The sequence below is a fragment of the Colias philodice genome, chromosome 20 (assembly GCF_061535455.1).
Source record: "Colias philodice isolate Cphi_HAF_F1 chromosome 20, ilColPhil1 Martin Lab GWU primary, whole genome shotgun sequence".
In the NCBI taxonomy this organism is placed as follows: Eukaryota; Metazoa; Arthropoda; class Insecta; order Lepidoptera; family Pieridae; genus Colias; species Colias philodice.
Genome location: NC_143105.1, coordinates 5,056,706 through 5,072,743, shown reverse-complemented (window position 1 = coordinate 5,072,743; position 16,038 = coordinate 5,056,706).

The window sequence follows — 16,038 nt, the reverse complement described above, 5'->3', positions numbered from 1 at the left end:
AGATTTCTAAATCAGTCTATTTTTTTAAGCACTAAACATAGGACCGTACTTTGATATGAAAGGATGTAAACTAACTTCAAGATCTACCTTTACGTATACGCAAGTTTCATTGCGTTTTAGTAATGTAAAGTGATATAATGAGTTCCTTTGAATTTCCTAATCACTTTTTTTCTCCCAGACGTTATTTGGAAAGGCAATCCTTAATGTAGGTTAATCTTAGATGCGTAAATTATTTATGCTGCTCTAGATAACCTAACATCGGACTAATACAATAAAAGAAGTTGAAATGGATAATATATGAGCGAAAAATTTTCTGCTTACACAGAAAATGCCGAGAAAAAATTATAAAACAATTTATATTACCTTTTATATTACCATTACCTATAAGATTTTTTTTCGGACTGTACCTAGCTTGGACTGTACCTAACATTATATCAGGCAGGTGATTATAAAGTCAGTAGTTAATTGCAAACGTCATTTGAACTCTTTTTTCCGCACAAGTTTGTTTCACATAGACCCTACATTAATCAGTTTATCGGCTACTGTTTTCAGGCACCAACTTTTAGGAGTGGTTAACATTACAAGTTGGCCTTTGCAAAACGTTTCGAATGAATGATGAGTAACGGAAGGCCAGTGCTTTATCAGTATCGGCCATGAATGGACTACACAGAAAAGCAAAACAATAATTTCTGAATTTCGTATAAAGATAGTCATGCTATTTATTTGATTTTATAAGCTATATTTAGACATGAGGCTAGAAAGGTTTTGTCGAAGATCATAAATAATATTCAATACAGGGTATTTTCGATCATAATATTCTTTTGGAATATAACGTTAAAATTTCAATCAACGATTTGATGAGAAACGAGTCGTTAGTATCATAATTACAAAAAATAATGATGTACAATATGTCTACTAAGTATCGATTACATGCCACAAATATGACATTCAAATATCTAAACCTATGACTCTCTTACATAAAGTTTGGGATAGATACTGTGTAGATGCCTAGCTACGCTGGTGCCAAAAGTAAATGACGTCAGTGTCATAGAAAATCTCGTTGAGAAAAACAATCTCCACCTACGCGTTTGCAATGCCATTGTATTATATATTTGTCGATGTACATTTCTGGTTACAACAGCCAAGTATCTACGTCGAAATAGATCACACGAGAAGCAATGTATTTGAATACACTATGAATTCACGCTTACTGGACAAGGCCTTAGATTTTCTTGGCACAATGCCAAATTATTTTTGCCAAATCCACGATATTCTAAGCAATAAATCGGAACAAATTGTACTCCTCTCAACGTAACTCCTCATCGATGTATTTGCGCCATAAATCGTATCATAGCGTGTTTTCTCTCCGCTTAATGGCCTTAATTTCTTCTTTGTTTACTCTCAACATGTTGTCGAGTGTACTTGACTCGATTTGTACGTTCAGCGACTTATTTAAGTATTAACTGAATATACTGCACGCAAGCATCCTTTCAATTCTTGTATGACTTTCGTAGAAGAGATTTTCATGTTTTAATTAGAAAACGTTTGTGAATAAATTCACATTTGCTTGGTGTAGGTAACTTGTCTTGTGTTTAAGTACCTAAGTTTTAAAGGAATTGTATAGAAACATCAAAATTATAAGATTTCTCAAGTAGCATTCAATTATTTCTAACTTGATATCAATACATCGTACAAAACCCATAATATTAAAACCCAATGTTCAATTTTCCATTCCTCCATTTTTCATTTAATATTATAATTCACTTTTTAATTCATCCCCTACGAACAAGTAACTGGATATCAAAACCGATATTCAATGCAATACAGCCTTTTCCCATGCATATTGCAATACTTGTCAATCGTAAGTTGCAAATGCGTTGACGTCACCAAACGCAATTTTCTTAAAGCTTCGAGGAAATCACATGCGTACGACAGGAAAATAAATAGAGAATCTTCTGGAACGTATCCAAAGATACAAGATCATATATAATTTTTATGGCTGCATGTGACTGTGAATATTTTTTTTTGTATGGGATTTATCAAATTTCTAAACACATACAGTATTCACCCAGAAAACATTATATTTATCAAACTAATTACATCTTGACAGTGAATAGACACAAGATGCTTTTAAATTTTTAATCACTAATCATGGTTAAAAAAATGTAAAATAAAATGAACATGAAATCAAGCTATACGATGTATTTCTAGTACGAATTCAACAAACACTATAATAGAAAAATTTCATTTAATATTGGTATGGAAATCACAGTGTCTTTTCGTCTCTCGGGATAATAGAAAATTCTCTGACCTTTGTCACTCTTATTCAGTGTCGTATCTAAGAAATCGCTCTCTTAAAATCTTACCAATCTAGTATTACATAAACAAAGAACCCAACTGTATTGAAATTCCGGTAAAATACTTGGAGAGCTTGCTTCATTTTGTTGTATAATATGCTTGTTTAATATTGGAGTTAACAATATAAACTTCGCAGTATTCCCAAGGCATTATCTGATCCGAATCATGGACAATCCTGAGCTCTGAATGGCCTAATTTATATACTTTTTTCTCTTCTTACGTTAAACTGTAGTTTAAATTTTCAGCTTTTTAAAAACTACGCCCCAAGAGAGATCATGAATAGAGCACCTTTTAAAAAAGGTTAGACGAGAACAAGGCTTAAATGTTTTAGAAAATAAAATTTTTAGTGAAAGTATTATGTGGTGTAGGTAAATATTAATTGTGCTTAAGTTATAAGCAAGTAAAAATTTCGATAAAGACGAGAATTAAAATAAAAGCAGATTTTCATATAATTATCATTTTTATATTCCCTGGATGTAACAAAACCTTGCAATTTAGCTACTAAATTAGATTTTATAATATGCCTGAAACCTGTTTGATATTCGGAGACAATAGGTTAAACTGTTTGAACTTTAACCTAGGAAGTTGAAATATTAAGAAGACTTATATATGTGTGGGTTGAAAGGTCAGAGATATTTAAAGCTGAATGCACATTTCATTACATTTCACAGGCTGGGATCAATAGTGTACTAAATTTGGCACTAAGCTTGACACTATAAATACGTAGGCACCTATTTTCAAAGAGTTTATTAATATTTTTAAATATAGAAGTTAATCTTAGATCTCTATCCGAATTGTATTTAGGAAAGGTAGCAGTATTATTATAAAAATAAAATATGAATTTATTGGAAAGCCATTGTTAGAATCTTAACAATCATAAGCCTTTCAAAGAATCTTAAGAAACTAAAATATTTTTTCTTATTACTCAGTCACACATCAATTGAAAACTTACGTACATGGTGTGGACAAAAAGCGCCTTGAAAAATGACTTTTTCACCAGAACTTATAACTAAGTTCTGCTTTTTGCACGACCCAAGCGTAGGAATGAACAAAATCGATGGAACTTGTCGGGCGCCTGCAAGACTGATGACGTTTCTTAGGAACAACCGCTTTTTGCCATTTTACCCAACTATCGCTTTCAAATTAAACCCAAACCTTTTTGTAGGGGTTATACCCTGTATAATCTTTATAGCAGCGACCCTACGTACTTAAGGCACACCCCGGACACTCCATACAAAATTAGCGTTTTGACAGTCACACTGTAGAGACTGCAAATGTTTTTGTTTGGCACAATTTTGTGACTAGCGTAAAAAAAAAATCGCGTTTTTTCTGATGAAATACATCCGTAAACAGCACAATATCTAACCATTTTCTACGAAAAACGATAATCACAAATCCAAAATAATAAAATTACTTAAAGTCAAAGTTGTCAATCTTCGTTGCGTATCATCCTTGCAGAAAAATGTGGCCCATTTTAATCACGATCGCGCGGGGTGAGGTAAGTGTTTAATTTTGGCGGGAGGCGGAGAGTGTCCGTTCTGTAGCGTTTAGCTACTATTATGTATTCTGCTTTAGGTTTAACAAAATAGATAAAGGTGTGGGTGGGTGGGTGTGGGTTTGGGGTGTAATGGCCGTATACCATCCAACGGCCAAAGCCAACCTCACCTGCTCGTGGTGCACCCTGCCGATCAACGGACGAGGCTCTGGCGACATTTTAGAGTGGTAGGACTACAGCTGCGTAAGATATTCTCTCGAAAATCGTATGCAGCATGAACTGGGCTGTAGTCCGTCCGGGGCGGTACCACTAACCCACGGGAAACCGGCGTAAAGCTTTCTTAGCGTTTCGCATAGGTGAGTGGGTCACACCGGATGCCCAATCCCCCCCCCCCCTTCCCCTTTAAAACTATGGCAGCGGAATTTAAAGAACTATTACCCCAGGAGGGTACCAACACTGTCGGTGCTGGAGAATCCCTCCCTGAGCATCTTTGTTCAGGCTGCCCTGCGTACTCTGGGGTGGGCAAAATCCCGCTCGTTTCTCAAATCCGAGGCAACAAGAGCAAAAAGCTGAGCACATCCCCTTCCACGCACTGCGTGAATTTCTGCAACATTAGGGGCTTACACTCGAACATCAATGCCGTCCATTACCACCTTGAGACGGCGAAGCCGGCCTTGCTCTTCTTAACCGAAACGCAGATATCTTCCCCCTCCGACACATCTTATCTGAATTACCCAGGATTTACCCTGGAGCACAATTTTATTCCTCGCGCTGGTGTCTGCGCCTTCATTCGGAATGATATCTGCTTTCGACGCCTCGCTTGTCTTGAAGGTAGGGATCTATCCATCCTTTGGTTACGTGTGGACTGCGACGACCACCCTCGCGTCTATGCGTGCCTATACAGATCCCATAGCGGTAACGACGAAACCGACCGACTCATCGATCACATACAATTGACGGCTGACAATATGCTCAATCAGATTCCTTCAGCGGAAATCGTGGTCCTTGGTGACTTCAATGCGCACCATGTAGAATGGCTCAAGTCTCGCACAACAGACCACGCAGGGAAATCTGTTTACGACCTTGCTCTTGCCTATGGTCTTACCCAACTGGTAGCATCGCCCACGCGAATTCCCGATGTTGAGGACCATATGCCTTCCCTGTTGGACCTTCTGCTGACTTCCCATCCGGATGGCTATCAGGTCAATGTTGATGCCCCTTTAGGCTCCTCTGACCACTGCCTCGTACGGAGTGAAGTGCCAATCTTGCGCCTTTCACGGCTACTGAATAGTGGCCGCCGTCGCGTTTGGCACTACAAGTCAGCAGACTGGGACGAGATGCGCACCTTCTTTTCATCTTATCCCTGGGGCCGTGTTTGTTTCTCGGCAGAAGATCCTAGCATCTGTGCTGACTCTGTTGCTGATGTGATACTTCAGGGAATGGAATTGTTTATTCCAAACTCCGTTGTTCCCATCGGTGGCAAGTCCCAGCCCTGGTTTGGTCACTCTTGTAAAACGGCATCACGCCGAAAACAGGATTGTTACCAAGCCTGGGCCAATGCGCTTGTGTCTAGTGATCCAGACGCCCGTACTCTTAAGAGAGAACTAAACTCGGCCTCTAGGTCCTTCAAAAGAGCTATTGCAAGAGCTAAGTCTGAGCATATTGCAAAGCTTGGCGAGAAACTCGCCCGACTTCCTTCGGGAACACGAGCCTTTTGGGCACTCGCCAAAGCTGTGCAAGGAAACTTTTGTCGGCCGTCATTGCCATCTCTACGCATGGAGAATGACTTGTTGGCCCACACGGCGAAAGAGAAAGCTGATCTTCTAAGCTCCCTTTTCGCCGCTAACTCGACTTTGGATGACATGGGAAAATCACCACCTACCATCCCACGGTTTGAGGGCTCTATGCCGGACATCCGTTTCACCCAGAGCGCTGTGCGTAAAGCACTTTTCGCTCTAGACATCCACAAGTCGAGTGGACCCGACGGTATTCCTCCTGTTGTGTTGAAGATGTGTGCACCTGAGTTGGCGCCGGTTCTCACGCGACTTTTCCAGCACTCCTATTCCACAGGCGTCGTCCCGAACACATGGAAGACAGCTTTAGTACATCCCATCCCGAAAAAAGGCGATCGCTCGGATCCGTCCAACTATCGACCCATAGCCATCACTTCCTTGCTCTCCAAGATAATGGAAACCATTATCAATCGCCAGGTGCTCAAATATCTGGAAGAGCGCCAGCTGATTAGTGACCGACAGTACGGTTTCCGTCGTGGCCGGTCAGCTGGCGATCTTCTTGTATATTTGACTCACCGCTGGGCGTCAGCGATTGAGAGCAAGGGGGAAGGCTTAGCCGTCAGCTTGGACATAGCGAAAGCTTTCGATCGGGTATGGCACAAAGCGCTTCTTGCGAAGCTTCCTTCCTATGGGCTTCCTGAGAAATTTTGCCAGTGGGTTGCCAGTTTTCTCACAGAGCGTAGCATGAGTGTCGTAGTCGACGGTTCATGCTCCGATCCTAAGCCTGTGAATGCTGGTGTCCCACAAGGCTGCGTTCTGTCTCCCACTCTGTTTCTTCTGCATATCAATGATATGCTGCTAGACGGCAGCATTCATTGCTATGCAGACGACAGTACTGGTGATACAATATACACCGGCCACAGCAATATTTCTCAGGACCGCGTCATTGAGTGCCGGAACTACCTCGTGTCTTCAATAGAAACCTCCTTAGAAGAGGTATCTAACTGGGGCCGACGTAACTTAGTCCAATTCAACCCCAAGAAGACACAGGTCTGCGCGTTCACCGCAAAAAAGCTTCCCTTTGTCGTAACTCCTCGTTTTCAGGGTATTCCTCTCTCTGCCACAGCTAGCATCGGTATTCTTGGTCTCGAAATCTCGAGTAGCGTACAGTTCTCCTGTCATTTGGAAGGAAAGGCCAAATTGGCTTCACAGAAACTTGGTGTGCTCTGTCGAGCGGGGCAGTATTTCACGTCGCACCACCGCCTTATGCTTTATAAGGCGCAAGTTAGGCCGCACATGGAATACTGCTCCCACATCTGGGCCGGGGCACCTCAACAACACCTCCTTCCATTTGACCGTATTCAAAGGAGAGCAGTACGACTCGTTAACGAGCCAAGTCTTACCGATCGGCTTGATACTTTGGCGCTGCGAAGAGACGTCGCTTCACTGTGTGTTTTCTATCGCATCTACAATGGGGAGTGCTCTGAGGAGCTGTTTGGAACAATACCTGCCGCTGAGTTCCATCACCGTACTGCACGCCACAAACTCAGATACCACCCACACCACCTTGACTCCTGGCGATCGACAACTGCGCGCTTCAAAAGAAGCTTCTTTCCGCGCACAACGAGTTTATGGAACGAACTTCCTCATGCGGTGTTTCCAAACGGTTACGACTTAGGGACCTTCAAGAAAAGAGCGTACTCCTACCTTAAAGGCCGGCAACGCACTAACAATGTCCCCGGCATTGCTGGTGCCTATGGGCGACGCGGTGCACTTAACATCAGGTGACGCGTCTGCTCTGTTGCCTCCTCTTATATAAAAAAAAAAAAAAAAAAAAAAAAAAAAAAAAAAAAAAGATAGGTTGACGCAACGACGCATTCAAACTGTGACATTGGTTTGTCCGGAGATACAATTTTTCTTGTATGAAACGCAGTTGTATGAAATATTTCTGTATTTGCGTAACTGAAAATGTTATCATTTATCATTTAAGCTTATTTCTTTAGTAAAAATCTTTACTATGAGAATCTCTTATTCCTAACGCAATGTACCTATGGTCATATCAAATTACTAATAGAATTAGCTCTATAGTATCAAACATACATTGGGTCATGATAATAAATCGACTGAATTTATGTCTTTCCCAAGGAATATAATTCAATGAGAACTTTCTGAAATTCAGACTGAACTAAAGTAAGAAGTATTCGAAAAGTATTTAAATCTTAGCTTAGAGAGACTATGCTATTAAAAGAGCCTTACATTTTTAGTCCTTTGACGAATCTCTAAATAATAAAAATGAATAGTGTTGCTATGTGTAGTTCCATATAATATGTGCCATACAGTGTATAGTGTTGCTATAATGCTATATGTATGCTGAATCGATTTCGTTATTAATTGCTTTATAATATTTCTTTAAGTACGAGGATGGTTCATATAGAGAGGAAACTTAAACATATAGGCACCACGGGTGAAGCTGGGGCGGACCGGTTTTTAAATATAAAAATTTCAGTTCCATTTAAAAATTATCTTAAGATAAAATATCTTAAACGTAATATTTTGATGACTATAAAAAATATAAAAAACCATTTTACAAATAAAATTGTATCGGTTAGCACTGCAGAATTTCTATTTCAAAATGTACATACTATATTCTTTGTAACAAAGAGTAAATTTTTTTTTTGCTCGTGCTCTATAAATACGTTTCCCACTAAAACGAGAGCGTACATAATTTATTAACAACTCGTCGCCTTGACAAAACTGTCTCTGAACAAGATATTTATATCTTATTTAATATTTAATGAAAGTATTCTTATCTCATTATATTTAATAGAAAAATAAATCTAACCTTTGATTGTTAAATAAATGTTTGAACATCTTAATTGCGTTTGTTTTTCAGCCTTTACTCTTACAAAATGCTTTTATATTCATTTGAATAAATTTTATATTAAAGAGGTACGTTTAAATTCTTAAAGCAAATAATAAAGTTAAAGATACGTTTTTTATAAAATTTACATTAAAATATTATAGTGTTTTAACATCTTATATATAAAATTCTCATCTTATATATAAAATTCTCGTGTCACAATGTTAGTCTGCATACCTACTCCTCCGAAACGGGTGGACCGATTCTCATGAAATTTTCTGTGCATATCGGGTAAGTCTGAGAATCAGCCAACATCTATTTTTCATATGTACCACGGGCGAAGCCGGGGCGGACCGCTAGTAAATGTATAAAATAAACTAGACAGGATTTAAACTTAGCCTACACGACCATAAAAACCTTTATACATTTAACTTACTAGACGATACTATTTCAAATAAAGGCAGATACTAACGACTAAGAAGTAGTTATAAACTATTGGCACCTATATAATAAATAAAATAAACTATGTATAAACATAATCAAAACATACGACTTGTTAATTTTGTTTTAGAGTTCCGAACAACAAAAAGAAAAAACGGAAACCTTATAGGATCACTTTTTTGTTCATACGCGACGAAGTCTGATGGCAAGGTAGGGTGGGTGACCCATCACGATTCACGACCCATTATTATTTGCATAATATCTCTGCAAATTTTGTTTTTCAATGTTACCGCAGGCATATTATTTGTGTTTGACTAAATGAAATCACAAATATTCAGATATCTGCCCATGTTTGGCCAATATCTTTTATAACGACAACTTATGGTCGCACGCTTTTTCCATACATTTCCCCCTATATTTAATTCACAGCTCGATAACGCCAGTCCCTCTCTCGGAGGCGGGAGCAATTTCTTTTTTCGACTTCTTTATTTAAACACTCCTTCATTCGGAATCTGAGAAATCTGTTATGAAATCTGTTCGCTTAAACATATGTATTTTTCTAACGAAGCAAAAAATCTAAAACTGTGTTATGATATTGGAAATATCATTCTCATTTATTTATACGGCATTTTAATAAAAAAAAATTAAAAATTCCCTTTCAAAAATCATCTTTGCTCTATAGTCCGGGATACATCGCCCATTTTTGCAAGTGATTACTATCAAGCTAATTTTTCGTGAGTAGCTTTATTTTGATGAGATGCCCAATAATTTCATGTACGAAACTCTCGATTGTGGTAGCTTACGGAGATAACAAGGATAAAAATTTTTGATTTGACGGTTCTCAAATATTTATTACGCAATTTGTAGGACAATATGTCTGTTGAATTAAATAAGTATTAAATAAGTGAAAATAAAAAAATCAGCTGGTTAGTAATCATTTATGATGACTTCGTTATCGATACACATTGGAAAGGGGGACTCTTTGATCAAACCATAGATTTTGTAGGACAAATATTTTTTCGAATAATTTAGATAATTATCTTGAGATTGAACAAAAAAAAACATTCAGTTAGTAATTAATATTTGAGAACCATCAAATCAAAATATTTTATGCTTGTTTCCTCTGGTAGCTACCACAATCAAGAGTTTTGTACATGAAATTATTGGGCATCTCATCATAATAAAGCTACTCACGAAAAATTAGCTTGATAGTAATCACTTGCAAAAATGGGCGATGTATCCCGGACTACTATATTTTTAAGTTAAGAAATAAATTTATAGAAGTTATTGAGATAATGGTTAATCTTAAATCTATAACATCATATTAACTTTAGATCATAAAAGAAGATATAAAAATCATGGAAATGAAAAATTAAGACAAGTCCAATAGGTATCTCATGAAATTTATTTATCAGCATATTTGTTTGTTGTTCAGTGTTAACTGCATATGAATAGCGTTTAAAATCAAAAGAGAAATGCTACAACAGAAACGCTAACCACATAAAGGCTTCAAATAATTTACAGGAATATAATCCTTATAAGAATTCCTCAGCGTCTATTTTCATTGATATATTCTTCGGGCAATTTTATGGCGCTCAACTGGTTCAAAGATCGTAAACATTTCAATGCGTTGCAAGAAAAATAAATATAGCCTTTGAATCTTTTGATACGATTGCCGATATTGAAGATTTCTAGACTGTAGTGCGGGTATTTTATTGAATTCTACTAATAATATTTGGTGGATTATATTTCAATTTTTATATTGAATGTATCAATATCTATTATTATTTCAGTACATAGTTATTTATTATGATTTAAATAGTGAAAAAAGGTCATAGTAAAATGAATTAATATTATTATTTTTTTGAATGAGTAGTATCAGTTCACTCGGACACGCAATTAAAAATTAAAAAAGCTTAACTAGGCAATAATCTATCTCTACACATTTTCAAATAGAAGCGATCAACAGTTTTTGCGTAGGCGTATCAAATATATTTGTTATAAAAGAAATATTAAAGCTGCAAATAGGCCATCACTCAGCATAAGTTATGTGTCAGTCGACTCATACATACTTTTATTATTAAACTAGCTTCCGCCCACGACTTTGTACGTGCATCCCCGATTTTCCCCGTTCCCGCAATAATTTCGGGAAATCCTTTCTGAGCGGATGCCTACGTCCTAACATCTACCTGCATGCCAAATTTCAGCCCGATACGTCCAGTGGTTTGGGCTGTGCGTTGATAGATCACTATATCAGTCACCTTTGAGTTTTATATATATAGATTTAAGTAGGTAAGCGTCTAATCTTTAACATAGGTAATCCCGAAAAAAATATATAAAATAAATATAATGTCTAGCTTTGACCCCAGTAACCATCATTCATGAGAAGCAATATCACGCTGAGAACATAAACGTATCAATTATTTTCAAAAAGCTCCAAACAGATTCTCAGCAACATGCTGCGCAATTTATTACAACTAATACTCGGGTGTATATTTTAACACATGCCAACAGGGCGCTTCCTTATTTAACGAAATTGAACTACGAACGTGAGAGCCATTTTACTTTTTTAATAATATTTTTTCTATATCAACTATTGTTTTCTTAATATTACAATTTTATTCAGTTGTATTTTCTTTGCGTACTTCATTCAGGGAGTGAATGAATGAATGACGAGGGCTGTTTTTTTTCTGAGTGGAAATGAACACAAAACAATTATTCGATCGGGCAGGGCGCAGAGGGCTGCTTTAGAAAATCAACCAAATACATTAATTTAATACGCATCTATTCACGCTACTCTATTAAAAACATATTAAGGTTAAGTAGCGTATTAACTGTATAAAGAAACTCGCTTTATGCAAAGTTATTATGACAGTAAAACCAAAACTGGGCCTTTAGCCCATAATTTTGTATAAAAAATTCATCGAAAGATATGGTAGGCGTTAAGTGTAAAATAAACCGCGTTTATGCTTGTCTTTCTCATTAAGAGGGAACGCATTCAACCCACATTTCTGCTCATTTGCTCTTTACTTGACCAGTTAAGTCTCACTTGACTTTTCCAGCTTAAATATATAAAGAGTTTAATTTAAAACGTGCAAGCATCTGTGGAAACAATGTTTCATAATATACCTCTGACCTTTGCTTATATTGTAAGTTGTTGCAGCAATTTCATTCACCTGTCAGTATATTTTTATCGTACTTTTATAATAGGCTCGTAGAGGAAGTCGTGTAAAGGTCTTCCTTTGTATTAGATATGACTTTATAATAGGACAGCATAATGTCATAAAAGGATTTTTTTTTACTTGCTGTTTATTTTTACTCCACTATTAGGGTAAAAGTGGGATAGATGCCCTACTTTTTGAAATAGCCTCATAATTTTAAAAACATGAATCTTATACGAACACTTTGTATGAATAAAGCTAGGTTAATTATCTGTTTTGAATTACTATTTATATATTTTATCCTATCATTTATAGATAATGTGTAATAAATATTTTTGTAGAACACCTTTTTTGAGGATAGATGCCTACCTCGTTGGATAGTTGCCCCACCATGAAAATACTAAGGAGGATAGATGCCTGCAGAGTGGGATAGATGCCTTACATACTCTATAAACGCGAAATCTAATAAAATTAATATGATAAACCAGCAAATGTCATGTTAACATAATTGTTCTGTTGTCCAAGAATATACTTGCGCTCGCATTCCTTCTTTTCTTTTGTGTTTTCGTGGCGTGGTTCTCCTACAATCAGTATAAGGGCAGATCATTAATAAGTAAGTATACATAACAAAAAAAGCAAATTAAACGAGTAAAATCGGTTAACATAGAGAAAACCTCTAATCGCAATCAGGTAAAAATATAAACAGTACCTGTGATTATCGATAATAACATGTACATATGTATTGAGGGATAGATGCCCTTAGAGGCCCCTAAGGGCATCTATCCCTCGAAAAAAATGGGGCAACTATCCTTTTTGATAAGGATAGCTGCCCCAGTATTTTTTTTATTAAATAAAAACAAAAGAGCCACTATTTTCACTTAGATTTTTACTTAATGAACCAGTGTATAGACATAATAAGAAATATAGTGAAATTTATTAATACTTATAAAGTTATGCAAAGGCAAATATCAACCTTTTTAAATTTTAACGTGTTCGTGAAGTTCGCCGCGGATATTATAACACGCACTAGCGAAACACGTCTTCACCAAACAACAGCTCATGCGTACCCGAGGTGCGGGGTGATAGGAGCTCCTATTTAAATCATTAATTCGTAGTCACGACTCTGGGAAGTGAGGTTTTTTGAAAATGAGGCATCTATCCCGGTGCGGCATCTATCCCACTTTTACCCTACTTGAAAATAGATCAACATTCCGCAAAAATAAAATGAAAAATAAAGTTTCAACACTAAATAGGCAGTGCTCGTCTGCCTAAGCAAAGTATATACTATCTTGAAATTCAGAAAGTTATATTATGATGTTTTAATAGTTTTACTACATACGCCACTAACCTATCATTATACACGGTAATAGTTTATTAAGAGCATAACATAATTAATTAATTCTCTCATATCCCCTTGTCCCTTCTAAATTGATCTTATGATATTAACTGCTATTGACAGCAAGCTCATTAAAGATTTCCAATGACGATGCGAAATTGTATAGATGAAATAATACTGCATTTGTTTTAGCTTAAGAAACTTTTTAAAAGAAAAAGTTTTTTTTACTACTTAAATTAGGAGAATATATATTGACTAGATTTCCAGTCAAAATTTGGCCGCAAATTTTAAATTTTTTCTCTTCGATTCTTGGAAAAAAATCAGTTCACTTGTTATTTATTCTCTGGTCTATCTAGTACCATTTACAATACCGTTACAAGCACGAATATAACAATAGTCTTCCTATAAAATGTTCCTCACAAATTTACTTGAAGCTTATCCACTTTACGAACTTACAACATGGAGCCACAGGAATGGATCGCTGAGACTATTAATTGCTTCCCTCTAAACAAGGGTTCTGACATCTTTCAAACTATTTCCTGCTTTTTAATTAACTTTAAACGATCTTATAACTTAGGCATTAAAGTTCATAATGTTTTAATGAATGTCGTTTTTTTATATTAACTACTAAACATTGGCAGCACGTAATTTATCATGGTGTAAATTATTATAAAATGAAAAGAATCTGAAGATTCGAAACCTTATATAGAACGTATATAAACAATAAAACAATTTAAACAACTTACAAACAATATCCGAATTCATGTAAAGTAACTGATAATTTCACGTCTATCAATGTTTCTTTTAGAAGGTAAACACATTAGCAATTCAACCAGTTAATCAGTACCTCAACACAGCACTCCAATAACGCTTACAAAACATTTGTAGACCGTCGATCGGATGAAATAAATTGCGTCGGTTAGGTTAGCTCATTAATTACTATTTTCGCAGTAGGCGCCGTTCGCGGTTGCCGCCTAACACCAAAATTAACCAAACATACACACATGTTTTCAGAACTAGTGATAATCCTATTAATTCATGTAACGGGTAACTAGATTGTGTTGAGCATATGTGCTTCTGCATAATGGATAATAACAATGTTTACGATGATAAATTATTGAGAATGTTATAATAGTAGATACTCTCTGTGTCTCTTATAACTTAATTGTTATCATTTTTATATAGTACTAGTGTACAGTAGTCTGTAGCAGACTAACTTTCTAGTAACAAAAGCCTTTGTTCCTATTCTGCCATGTACAGTGTACACGTATCACGTATTTAACAAATAGATTTTGCTCTTAGAATAAATACGCGATCAGGCTTTATATGCTTTGTCAGACGTCTTACTTTCCGCCCCATTTACGCCTCTAGGCCCTAGGGACTCAAAACCTGTGCTACCTGATTGTATTGCTTTCACATGTCAGAAAAAGAGTTAAATAATAGCATAATATGAATTTAGCAATGAATTTGTTTTTATTATTGTAGAATAATAATTCCAGCTTTAACGTAAAAAAGCAAAATATGTAGATATTGCATACTTACAGGATTAATGAGTAGCATACAATAATGGCCACAGAGAATAGATAAGTGAGCAATGCTTTATGTAGGTGAGCACAGATTAAAAATATTGAAGGCGGGAATTTATTATGACAGAAATAAAAAAAAACAATATCATATTCATAGAAAACATGTTATAACGATAGTAGTGAGTTCAATAATTAAGTTACGAGTTGATGAGTCAGAGCCCTCAAGTTACAGGTGTGCTTCATATTAGCTTTAGTTATAATAACATCGCGTTGTTTCAATAGTTCATTTACTGTGGTATTTAATTAAGGGGTATAGTGAGTATTTTAATTAAAACAATATCTATATTGTATAGTTAACCCATTTTAATAATCTTTGGACTGTAAAACTGAAATTAGTTTTTATAGCCCATTGTTCCTGAATATTGAAATATACATTCAAGTAAAATGGATTTCTATTACAATATAGATATACATATATACTTTTTCTACAATTATTATAAAATATTTAGGGACCTAAAATTTATAGAATCGAATTTAAGCGTATTCTCTTCGATATAATATAACATGTAAACTATTGTTTTTAGAAACAAATTCATGTTTAAAAGCTATATCGTACAAAAACAACAACAACACGTTTCGTGAATGGTTGTTTGGTATTAGTTTTAGTTTGTTACAGTATATTAACATAGTGTTTTGCAGCAATCTCACAAAATATAGATATAGTGCTTAAATAACAAAAGTTTATTTTGATTCAATTTAACTAAACAAATTATTATAATAAATATGAAGAACTGCGTGATAAAATCATCGTATTAAATGATATAATATCCGTAATTCTGCAATAAATGGGCATTAAAAGATTAAATTAACGTAAATATATTATTCCAATTATTTATTTCCACCGTGGAATCTATATACATATTATAATAAATCTGTAGAAGGGTCAATTCTGTACATTGAAAATATTGAAAAAAGAAATAGCACTGGATCTACCTGGATCTGTTACTGGATCGATACCAAACCCAAATATGTGATTAAAAAATTTTTTGTCTGTCTGTCTGTCTGTCTGTATGTGAAGACATCACGTGAAAACTAACGGTTCGATTTCGATGAAACTTGGTATAATTA